At 42.3% G+C, this 12,665-nt stretch overlaps 1 protein-coding gene across 14 annotated transcripts in view; it reads right to left on the reverse strand.

The window, feature by feature from the left end:
• OSBPL6 (oxysterol binding protein like 6) overlaps window positions 1–12,665 on the reverse strand; it is a 95,566-nt gene that overhangs the window by 70,693 nt on the left and 12,208 nt on the right. For 2 of the 14 annotated variants that reach the window (XM_053409848.1, XM_053409867.1), the window contains exons 2-3: window positions 2,107–2,162; window positions 1,217–1,286 (exon numbers count right to left, since the gene is read on the reverse strand). The exons of 10 other annotated variants lie outside the window; for them this stretch is intronic. The gene's annotated coding sequence lies outside the window, so the exon portion shown is untranslated. The remainder of the gene's footprint in view (window positions 1–1,216; window positions 1,287–2,106; window positions 2,163–12,665) is intronic. 2 more of the 14 variants (XM_053409857.1, XM_053409876.1) reach the window with 1 other exon arrangement.

Below are 12,665 nucleotides of genomic sequence, written 5' to 3' on the forward strand. Positions count from 1 at the left end.
ACAGGGTGCAAATTTAGCTGTCACTTTTTGCACAACTACAGCATCAGTGTGCGCCCATTTCGCATGCTGAACAATGACTTGTAGCGCACTGCTATTATGCTGTACCACAAGTACAGCAGAATCCAGTAGGTGCCAAGGCACAATTTTTAATACTAACAAGCCATTAAATGATGGGTAAGGCTGCATCCTGAATCATTACCAGTAACGAAACACTGGAAGTGGAATTTATTAATGGAGCATTTTGTGAGAGAGCTAATAAGATTTTAGAGCTGCACAAAGTTATTTTTGTCAATGATGTAAGCAGAAGTGACTCAGAACAAGACAGTATTTGTGTAAGATGCTGGATCACTTCTCTGCTGTTGTTTCTTTCTTTCTTTCTTTCTTTCTTTCTTTCTTTCTTTCTTTTTTTACTATACCTCAGGAAGACAGTGACTCACCAATGCACTTGCTTTGCATACAGAATGATGACTAAGTGCCTAAAAAACATGGTCAGAATCCTGGCTCACGGAGCCCGTTTTCCATTACAGTAATAGGAAAAGGCAAGTAAAGTGCTCTGCAGAAATTTTTTTTTGCAGTCTAATAATAACGGCCATCATACAATACCAAAAATAATGTCGTGATTTTCTAACAAACTCTTAGAAAATAGATCTGAACACGGATCACCAAAATCAAAAGACAATTAAGTAGGTAGTAGTAGCTGGACTGGATGAGTCGCAACTAAGTAGAGAAGAAAAAATAATAATCTCTAAAATGGTCATTTTCTCCATTTCAAAAGAGGATTATAATTATTTGTACCTCCTTCTAGTACTATTCTAAAATGTGTTATCTACATCAAATGTAAAAGAGGTAGAATTCACTAAGTCACATTAAGGGTGAGCACAACAGAATAAATGTCAAGCAGCCATCAAGTAATGATATGAAAATAAGTCAACCCTGGATGTTTTAACACTTAACTCAAAAAGTGGACAGAAAATATGACGCGCCAAAAATCATTACAAGTAGACACTAACTCTGTGTTGTTGCTACCTTCACTGCTATTTACAATCTCAGGAGTCCCTGTAGACTTTAAAAGTTTCATGAATGAGATCCAAAGGAAACAAAGACAGGCAAAAGGAATAGCTCTTGAAATGCGAGCACTGTTTTACATTTTAGTTTGTAATATACCAATACGAAACATCCAGGTCCCCCATAGGGATGCAATGGTAAACACACTTACCAGGAGTTTTGCATGCTTTGTTCGGAGCTCGAACAAACCGCGCACTCTGCAAATACAGCTAGGTAAGGCGCTAGAACAAACCGCAGGAAAATGTCTTAAACCAAGTCAGATCCATCTAGCCTCTTATTATCAGCTCTGACTGGCTTTCCAACCAGGCTCTCTGCCAGAGAACACTTTCTCATCTTCTCATCTTTCTCATCTCATCTTCTGCTTACAAGGTGTGTGCTCTACCATGGGGCTATGACTCTGCCTCACATAGGGACAAAAAATTCTCCACCATGGGCAATAACTGCCTCAACCTCACCATGCTGGGTTGAGCATGTGCAAGTTCTAGGCAAAAGTTGCACCTTTTGCAAAATTAAAGAGGACTTCTTCCTATCTTCTCCTCATGATTTCTATTTATTATTATTTATTTATTTGTTTATTTTTTAAAAACCTGGTGGCAGAGCATGAGACTCTTAATCTCAGGGGTTCAAGCCCAAAAGATCCCTACAAACTGCTAGACAATTATGTTTAATAAGTCAACTTTAGAGATCTCTATAGGATCCTCCATTAATTTCCAAAATAATTGGTAAAGGCTGAACACAAATTAACAGGGACTGAAGAAGCTTATTGACTGGGTATGAGCTTTAGTCATAAGCCCCACAATTAAATGTGCACAGAATTTCAACCTCTTTGTTTACAAAAGCACAGCCCTATTTCAGACTTTCTGGCTATACAGATCATTGTTCACCATGCTGATTTGCTATATTATATGCACAAATATTTTTATTTATTTTTTTTGCCACTGGATCTTGTAAGGAAAAATGAATATAAAGTAAGAACTCATGTTTTTCAAAAGCCTGCAGCAGCATCTGCTCAGCATTCAAGGCAAACAGAAAACTTTTTACCTCAGGAAAAATAGCTTCAGGGAGGGCTGATCTTCTTAACCCAGTGAGAATTGGTGCTGCGTATAAAAAAAGATGAGTGCAGTTTTATAGATCATACAGAATCAACGACTTATCTTGGGAAATCATCTGGCAACGTGACTGGCACCACAGTAAAAGGACAACAGCATGAGGAAATATAATTATTATAAGCCTATGAAAAAGAGTATTTGTTCTCTATTTACCATACAACATTCCTAAATATACTAAATGCAAAGATGCTTAAGGTTTTAGAGATGCCATCATTTGTTGCCTTGACAGAATGAATGAGAAGCAGTTGTTATTTACAGTACACATGTGTACTGTATAATTTAACCATAGTGTCTGCGAACTTGTCATTAAAGATTACCAGGAAAGACTCCTGTCAGTCTAATAGACACTATAAATTACAGAGCCAAGTCCTGACTCAAATAAAGGCAGCGAGGGAGGGAAATTGGAAGGATTTGTTCAAATCCGAGCATTATTTAGTTGTTAATCCAGTTTCCCCCCTTTTGAATTAGACCAGATTAGTCTACACTTGCATGTATTTGAATTTGTACATAAGAAGTGACTTCAGTCTTTTCCATTAATACTAGTAAGGTAAAAAGGTGAAGGACCCCTGGACGGTTAAGTCCAGCTGAATTCAACTATGCAGTGCTCATCTCGCTTTTCAGACTGAGGGAGCCGCCATTTGTCCACAGACAGCTTTCTGGGTCATGACTAAACTGCTTCTGACACAACAAGACACCGTGACGGGTCCCAGAGCACACGGAAATGCCATTTACCTTCCCACCGCAGCGGTACCTATTTCTCCACTTGCGCTAGTATGCTTTTCGAACTGCAAGGTTTGCAGAAGCTGGGACAAAGCAATGGGAGCTCACCCCGTCGCGCAGATTCAAACTGCCAACCTTCCGATCGGCAAGCCCAAGAGGCTCAGTGCTTTAGACCACAGTGCCACCCATGTCCCTATTCATACTAGTAAATGTTCCCTTTTTCCCCCTCTTCGCCTTCTAATGTGTTGATTTGATTTTGCCAATTAAGCAACATGGACACTTTGTTTTTTTGTTTAAATCCCCCCCCCAGGGAGTACACAAAAGCACACCATCAGGCCACTGTAAATTCTCAGCACACGCTTTTGCCATTTTTTTGGTTTTTGTATAAATATGAGGGATGGAAACAATTCTCTCTCTCTTCTGCTCAGGAGCATACCAAAAAATGGTTGCAAGCACAGCAGCTAGATAAAGGAAATAAAGGAAAGCATTGAGGAAGTAGTGGACATGGAAAGGGGAGTAGCAAAAAAGTGACAATTGATCCACCCACCCAAAAACACTGAAATAAATTATCTGTGATGCTAAGTGGAGCAGTTTGGATTATCTCCATATCTGAATGTACAGGACGAGAGCATTAAAACTGGCCTTGTTTGAGGGTAACGTCATGTGGATGATACAAATGAAATGGGAATGCAAACAGCTGCAAACACACTGTAATCTCTCCAGTGTGGAGAAGTCCTAAAACAGGAGCTTGCTTTTATATACACTGGGAGGTAAGAACCATCTCATCAACTGATTCATCATAAATCACCCTTGCAACACTACAGTGGCTCTTCTCTTATCTCCTTTGACTGCAGTCACACCTGAAGAAGTGAAGAAGAAGAGTAAGTGCTGATGGCTGGATTGTATCATGGGAAGCAATATTCTCCTGGGACTCACATGTATTGCAAAAAGAAAGACATTACAAATCCTCACACCATTTTCTGGAGAGAGCCAGTGTGGTGTAGTGGTTAAGAGCGGTAGACTCGTAATCTGGTGAACCGGGTTCGCATTCCCGCTCCTCCATATGCAGCTGCTGGGTGACCTTGGGCCAGTCACACTTCTCTGAACTCTCTCAGCCCCACTCACCTCACAGAGTGTTTGTTGTGGGGGAGGAAGGGAAAAGGAGATTGTTAGCCGCTTTGAGATTCCTTAGGGTAGTGATAAAGCGGGATATCAAATCCAAACTCCTCTTCTTCGTCTTCTTCCCGCACCAAACTTCATAAATTTATCAACAACCGAGTACAACTGAATTTGTCTTAATAATAATTATGATTATGATTTGTGTTTGTAATAAGGCATGGACCTTGTTCTGCACACCACAGTCATCAAGCAACCAAAATCAGCTGCTGATAACTGGATCAGCAAGCCCCATTTTGGATCCAAGCCCAAAAATATATCAAATTATATTTGATAGCTGTCTGAAGCAACTATCAGAGTTGCAAACTACTTCCAAGCCTGCGTCTCTCCCACGTGATTTGTTATTAAACATGCTTCGGGTTTTTAGTTGGAACCCCTATGCACACTTACGCTATGGTGAAATTATTAAGATTTACTTGCAAGTAGACTTGTACTTCCTCCTCCCCTTTGTTTGCTGTTTCTATTTCTTAATTCAGCAGCCAGGGGGAAGGAGGAAGTGACTGTAACTGGTAAAAAGTATTTGATTCCTGAAGCTGTTTGCCAATTTAGCTGCAATCCTCCAACTGGCATCTTGGTTGCCCCTTTGGTATTTTCTGAGGATGCTATGTTGCTCCAGCAACCATTCCTAATTATCCTGGGACACTGGGCAAACAAGATTTCCTTCCCAGGCTCTGTGAAGGTCACCCTTGAATTGTGACGCTTGAGCACAGGTTATCGCTGCAGCAAGCCAAGTGATCAAGAGCACAGAGTTCCGCTAACATGTCTCTCATTGTCCAGAAATCCTTATGCGCTACAATTAGGACAATATTGGGAAAACTGCTTACAATGCAGTTGTTACTGCCTAAGCTGATCACTGAAACTGCAGTTTCAGATCTTGCCAAATCCCTCATCTTTTAGGTAGAGTGCAGACGGATATCTCCATTAACAATCTATTCTCAGTCACTCACTGGCAATGCTAGTTTTCTGGCAAGTACAATTAACTATCTGAAGAGACAGATGAGACTTCAAAAACCGATGAGGCCAACAATAAGCAGAAAGAAGAATTTTGTAGCCAAAAAAGTCTAGTAAGATTTTCTAAAACTGTGATGGTCCAGCATAATTCTGTTCCTACAATCGGTTCTACAATCTTTCTGCTGCGGTTGTGGTTTTTGTTTTAATTAGTAAGAGACTTTATTAGGCTTTTGAGCTGGACAAAATCTTCAAATAAGCAGTGCGCGGATTTTCTTGCAGCTGATTTTATCATTTGAAATAGAGCCCCAAAGTAACGTACAGATGCACGCTGATCTCAACAACGCATCTTTGCTGCAGTGATACAAAACAGGGCTGATTTACAATGGGGAACATCTAGATTTAGCAAACAAGAGCATGGTGTTGCTACACTTGGCAAATGAGACAGAGCCCTTCAGCTCTGATCCACTTACTACTGGCAACTTTTAAATTCCCCTCAGAGGATATCGAAGTGCAGTAGAGCGAGACTACACAGGCTCTGGCATTGCTCTTAGGATACTGGATAAGGGGTTTTCTCCATTCAGCCTCACCACTAACAGCTGTGACACAGCCAAAGAGGAAGCGACTATTCTAACCCACATTGATACAAGCGGCTTTTGTACTAAACACTCTGAAATGCTGCACTCCTAACAGGTTCAGTTGGTAAATTTACCTCCAGAGGATTTACAGTGGTTGGAGATATTACCATTGTTCTGTTACACACAGACAACAAGAATTTGGCCTCCTACTTTAGGAACTCTTAGAATGAGCCATGAAGGAAGAAGAAAGGCTTTTCACATGTTGTACTCCTAGAGTCATAGAATTGTAGCATTGGGAAGGACCACAAGGGTCATGTAGTAGTCCAGCCCCCTGTGAAATGCAATCATCTCGAACTATGAACGCTGTGATTAATAGTCTCATGCTCTACCAGCTGAGCTCCTGTGATGATTTTCAAACAAGTAAAGGAAAAGAGAATACAAAGGACATGGAATGTATGCTCATGATCATATTTATCAGGCACCATCGGTTCAGCATACATGCCAATTGGACACTGAATTGCCTAACAACACTGGGGAAACGTCAAGTATTTTTAATGCACACGTACGAAGAGGTTGTTTTGCTTCAGTCTGCAGTAAAGAGGATTTCACAAATCGTGCTTGGTTGGAGAATGAGAAAATATTTTTAATATAAGCTGAGTAATCAACAGCTAGAGGAAATAAAGGAAGGGAAACCTAGGCTATTGATTGAACAGGAGGCGATCATATGCCATGAATATGATGCAGTGGCAAAGAGTTGCATTTTGCTTGCTTGCTTAAGTGTAATTTATACACTGCTTTACAGGTGATCTTCAAAAAGTGTTTTACCGTATTTTCCCATGTATAACACCCCCCCGTGTATAACACGCACCCAATTTTTGGGGACTCCAAATAAAGAAATCCCCCATATGCACTATCCATGTATAAGACGACCCCCAATTTTAAACTTGAAAAAATAGAGGGGAAATATGGTCTTATACACGGAAAAATACGGTACATGGGATTATTACAACAAGGCAACTTGTTTGTATAAAATCTGCTACTGCTTCTTCTCCCCATTGCTCAGGGCAAGATGGTTCTGCACAAGCCCACGGGGCAACATCTGGTGGAGGAAGGAGCCATTGCGGGAACTGGATGGTCACAATCCTTTTCTCCACCTCCCTCCAGACCCCTCTGTGGTGGCAGTTGCATCCATAGTGCGGCTGGAGAAATGGTGCATTTTACAAGGCAATGCCAAGCTAGGTAATAAATTTGTCGTCAACCTTGAAAGGAACTCCAGCAAGACCTATAGCTGGGAATGCACCTCAGCTACCAGAGCACAGGTAGGCTACGAGGCACAGTATGGTTCTGCTCATTTCCAGTGCGAAGTCTCAAGCATCCTATGCTGAAGGCAGAAGGCAACATTCAGCACATGGAAAGTATATTCCGCTCACAGGAAATGCTTTTTTTGTACCTCAAGCTAGACTACTGCAGGAGAGGAAAGGTACAAAATCTATGTGTTGAGCAAGAGTGTGTACAACCACTTGCAGAAGAAGCAAGAGAACTGCTATTCATATTTTGCAAAGGATGGTAGACCTAACCTTAGGGAACATGAATTCCTCCTCTGTTCTTACTAAATCTTACTTAATTTCAATGCCTCGCATCTTGGGAACAGCAAGAAGAAAACAAGGAGTCCCATTAGTGAAAGTCCCGCGCAAGGACTTTTGCTTACGCAGCAGGGGAACATTTCGTCTGGCAAGTCAGTGGACGGAACGACGAGACGAGAATGACACAGAAATCCTCCCTTAAGTTTATCTGATTATTAACTGTTATAACATGTTACTGGACATGGGTGGCGCTGTGGTCTAAACCACAGAGCCTAGGACTTGCCGATCAGAAGGTCGGTGGTTTGAATCCCCACAGCGGGGTGAGCTCCCGTTGCTCGGTCCCTGCTCCTGCCAACCTAGCAGTTCGAAAGCACATCAAAGTGCAAGTAGATAAATAGGTACCGCTCCAGCGGGAAGGTAAACGGCGTTTCCGTGCGCTGCTCTGGTTCGCCAGAAGCGGTTTAGTCATGCTGGCCACATGACCCGGAAGCTGTACGCCAGCTCCCTCGGCCAATAAAGCGAGATGAGCGCCGCAACCCCAGAGTCAGTCACGACTGGACCTAATGGTTAGGGGTCCCTTTACCTTTACCTAACATGTTACTATTATACATTTCCGCCCCCCCCCATACATTCATTTTTATTTGTATGCCTCTTTTCCACGTGCAAAATCATGCTCAAAGCAGCTTACAGCAAAGTAGCAGGGTGCATTTGAAACAAACGCTACAAAAACCATTTCATAACACAGCAAAACACTAGGACAGTAACGAATTCATAATAACACAGCAAAGCAAAAAAACACCACGAAAACATACAAAAAGGCCACATCTCCAAAATATGGGACTGATGTGTGCAAGTCCTGAGCAAGCAATTATTTTTTGGCATTTGAAGTTGCAGCTAGCTTGCAGAAGGTTTCAAGAGATTCAGTCCCAACCCTTTCCTGACAATGCAATCCTACACAGGTTTACTCAGAAGCAAGTGACACTGAGGTCAATATAAGGCTTGTTCTCAAGTAAGAGGAATGTTAGCAACCACCTGATATGCCAGTATTGGCAAGACAGTTCTACCCTAGTAATGACTACCGCACATCATTCTCTGCTCAATTCAGGATGCATTCAATCATTCTACTGTTCTATTTTCAGGGTCAGAAGGATGCTTTCAAAAATAGTTGGATTTCAAGAAAATGCTTTTGTCCTTCAACCTTTATGCATTGAGAAAGATCAGTCATATTCTTCCATTTCACAGTGCAATGAACATCCCAATTCTCACAACACAGGCATAATGGTCTGAAATAATAAAGCCCATTTTGTAAGGGTGCAATAAAGAGAGAACATTTCATCGTATCTTACAAATGAGTTACTAACCTGGAAAATAATCTGTTTCCCCCCCTGAATATACTCTATGGCTACAATGGCAACATCGTTTTTTTCACACACTTCCTCGAATTATCACAGAATTTAGTCCCTATTTATGAGATGTGCTTATAAGGGACCACTGGTTACAGAAATCTACCAATTACTGAGGAAACTGATATCTTGATAGAAGTAATTTAGATTGTGCCTGCAATCCTATACCCACTTCCCTGGGACTAAGGCCTATTAGCACAATTAGACTTACTCAAGAGTAGACACTGTATAGTACTGTGCTATATTACTCTTTCCCCTTCATGGATCACTGCCTTGCCGTGGCGAAGGGGCTTGAAGAACTCAGAGAAGCTATGAACTACGCCGAGCAGGGCACACAAGATGAACAGGTCATAGTGGAGAGTTTTGACCAAACGTGATCCACCTGGAGGAGGAACCGGCAAGCCACTCCAGTATCCTTGCCAAGAAAACTCCATGGACAAAGACAACAGGCATATAAAAGTTATGACGCTGGAAGATGAGCCCCTCAGGTCGGAAGGCGTCCAACATGCTACTGGGGAAGAGCGGAGGGCAAGTACAAGTAGATCCAGAGCTGATGAAGCGGCTGGGCCAAAGCCGAAAGGACGCTCAGTTGCAGATATGCCTGGAAGCGAAAGGAAAGTCCAATGCTGTAAAGAAAAATATTGCATAGGAACCTGGAATGTAAGAACCATGAACCTGGGTAAGTTGGAGGTGGTCAAAAATGAGATGGCAAGAATAAATATTGACATCCTGGGCATCAGTGAACTAAAATGGACGGGAATGGGCGAATTCAGTTCGGATGACCATCACATCTACTACTGTGGGCAAGAAACCCGTAAAAGAAATGGAGTGGCCCTCATAGTCAACAAAAGAGTGGCGAAAGCTGTACTGGGATGCAATCTCAAAAATGATAGAATGATCTCGATACGAATCCAAGGCAGACCTTTTAACATCACAGTAATCCAAGTTTATGCACCAACCACTGGTGCTGAAGAAACTGAAATAGACCAGTTCTATGAAGACTTACAAGACCTTATAGAAGTGACACCAAAGAAGGATGTTCTTCTCATTATAGGGGATTGGAATGCTAAAGTAGGGAATCAAGAGATAAAAGGAACAACTGGCAAGTTTGGCCTTGGAGATCAAAACGAAGCAGGGCAAAGGCTAATAGAGTTCTGTCAAGAGAACAAGCTGGTCATCACAAACACGCTTTTCCAACAACACAAGAGACGACTCTACACATGGACATCACCAGATGGGCAGTATCGAAATCAGATTGATTATATTCTCTGCAGCCAAAGATGGAGAAGCTCTATACAGTCAGCAAAAACAAGACCTGGAGCTGACTGTGGCTCAGATCATCAGCTTCTTATAGCAAAATTCAAGCTTAAACTGAAGAAAGTAGGAAAAACCACTGGGCCGGTAAGATACAATCTAAGTCAAATCCCTTATGAGTACACAGTGGAAGTGACGAACAGGTTTAAGGATTTAGATTTGGTGGACAGAGTGCCTGAAGAACTATGGATGGAGGCTCGTAACATTGTACAGGAGGCAGCAACGAAAACCATCCCAAGGAAAAGGAAATGCAAGAAAGCAAAGTGGCTGTCCAACGAGGCCTTACAAATAGCGGAGGAGAGAAGGCAAGCAAAATGCGAGGGAGATAGTGAAAGATACAGGAAATTGAATGCAGATTTCCAAAGAATAGCAAGGAGAGACAAGAAGGCCTTCTTAAACGAGCAATGCAAACAAATAGAGGAAAACAACAGAATAGGAAGAACCAGAGATCTGTTCAAGAAAATTGGAGATATGAAAGGAACATTTCGTACAAAGATTACCATAATAAAGGACAAAAGTGGTAAGGACCTAACAGAAGCAGAAGACATCAAGAAGAGGTGGCAAGAATACACAGAGGAATTATACCAGAAAGATATGGATGTCTCGTACACCCCAGGTAGTGTGGTTGCTGACCTTGAGCCAGACATCCTGGAAAGTGAAGTCAAATGGGCCTTAGAAAGCACTGCAAATAACAAGGCCAGTGGAAGTGATGGTATTCCAGCTGAACTATTTAAAATTTTAAAAGATGATGCTGTTAAGGTGCTACACTCAATATGCCAGCAAATTTGGAAAACTCAGCAGTGGCCAGAAGATTGGAGAAGATCAGTCTACATCCCAATCCCAAAGAAGGGCAGTGCCAAAGAATGCTCCAACTACCGCACAATTGCACTCATTTCACACGCTAGCAAGGTTATGCTTAAAATTCTACATGGAAGGCTCAAGCAGTATGTGGACCGAGAACTCCCAGAAGTGCAAGCTGGATTTAGAAGAGGCAGAGGAACCAGAGACCAAATTGCAAACATGCGCTGGATTATGGAGAAAGCTAGAGAGTTCCAGAAAGACATCTACTTCTGCTTCATTGACTATGCAAAAGCCTTTGACTGTGTCGACCACAGCAAACTATGGCAAGTTCTTAAAGAAATGGGAGTGCCTGATCACCTCATCTGTCTCCTGAGAAATCTCTATGTGGGACAAGAAGCTACAGTTAGAACTGGATATGGAACAACTGATTGGTTCAAAAGTGGGAAAGGCGTACGACAAGGCTGTATTTTGTCTCCCTGCTTATTTAATTTATACGCAGAATACATCATGCGAAAGGCTGGGCTGGATGAATCCCAAGCTGGAATTAAGATTGCTGGAAGAAATATCAACAACCTCAGATATGCAGATGACACAACCTTGATGGCAGAAAGTGAGGAGGAATTAAAGAACCTTTTAATGAGGGTGAAAGAGGAGAGCGCAAAATATGGTCTGAGGCTCAACATCAAAAAAACGAAGATCATGGCCACTGGTCCCATCACCTCCTGGCAAATAGAAGGGGAAGAAATGGAGGCAGTGAGAGATTTTACTTTCTTGGGCTCCATGATCACTGCAGATGGTGACAGCAGCCACGAAATTAAAAGACGCCTGCTTCTTGGGAGAAGGGCAATGACAGGCCTAGACAGCATCTTGAGAAGTAGAGACATCACCTTGCCAACAAAGGTCCGTATAGTTAAAGCCATGGTTTTCCCAGTAGTGATGTATGGAAGTGAGAGCTGGACCATAAAGAAGGCTGATCGCCGAAGAATTGATGCTTTTGAATTATGGTGCTGGAGAAGACTCTTGAGAGTCCCATGGACTGCAAGAAGATCAAACGCATCCATTCTTAATGAAATCAGCCCTGAGTGCTCACTGGAAGGACAGATCGTGAAGCTGAGGCTCCAGTACTTTGGCCACCTCATGAGAAGAGAAGACTCCCTGGAGAAGACACTGATGCTGGGAAAGATGGAGGGCACAAGGAGAAGGGGGCGACAGAGGATGAGATGGTTGGATAGTGTTCTCGAAGCCACAAACATGAGTCTGACCAAACTGCGGGAGGCAGTGGAGGACAGAAGTGCCTGGCGTGCTCTGGTCCATGGGGTCACGAAGAGTCGGACACGACTAAACGACTAAACAACAACAACAACAATATTACTCTTTATGGCAGAAGAAATAAAGTTTTCATGACTGCAGGTCACTGTTCTTTCCTTTCTCAGAAAGGGCTATAATTTTGGTCTGCCAGATATTGTTGTGTGTGTTTTTTTAACTAACAAAATTAAGTTTTATAAATATTATTCTCAAGTAGATTTGTTGTTCTAGCTAGCATATAGAGTGAGCTCTTTTCTATTCATTTTCAACTTAAAAAAATAACTCACGTTTTTACTTCTGGGAATTTCTTATCTTCAAGGCTTCTTCATTCAAAAAGTAAGAAGAAGAAGAAGAGGAGTTTGGATTTGATATCCCGCCTTTCACTCCCTTTAAGGAGTCTCAAAGCAGCTAACATTCTCCTTTCCCTTCCTCCCCCACAACAAACACTCTGTGAGGTGAGTGGGGCTGAGAGACTTCAAAGAAGTGTGACTGGCCCAAGGTCACCCAGCAGCTGCATGTAAGGTAAAGGGACCCCTGACCATTAGGTCCAGTCGTAGCCGACTTTGGGGTTGCGACGTTCATCTTGCTTTATTGGCCGAGGGAGCCGGTGTGCAGCTTCCGGGTCATGTGGCCAGCATGACTAAGCCACTTCTGGCGAACCAG

This window comes from Podarcis raffonei, chromosome 1 (genome assembly GCF_027172205.1).
Source record: "Podarcis raffonei isolate rPodRaf1 chromosome 1, rPodRaf1.pri, whole genome shotgun sequence".
Lineage (NCBI taxonomy): Eukaryota > Metazoa > Chordata > Lepidosauria > Squamata > Lacertidae > Podarcis > Podarcis raffonei.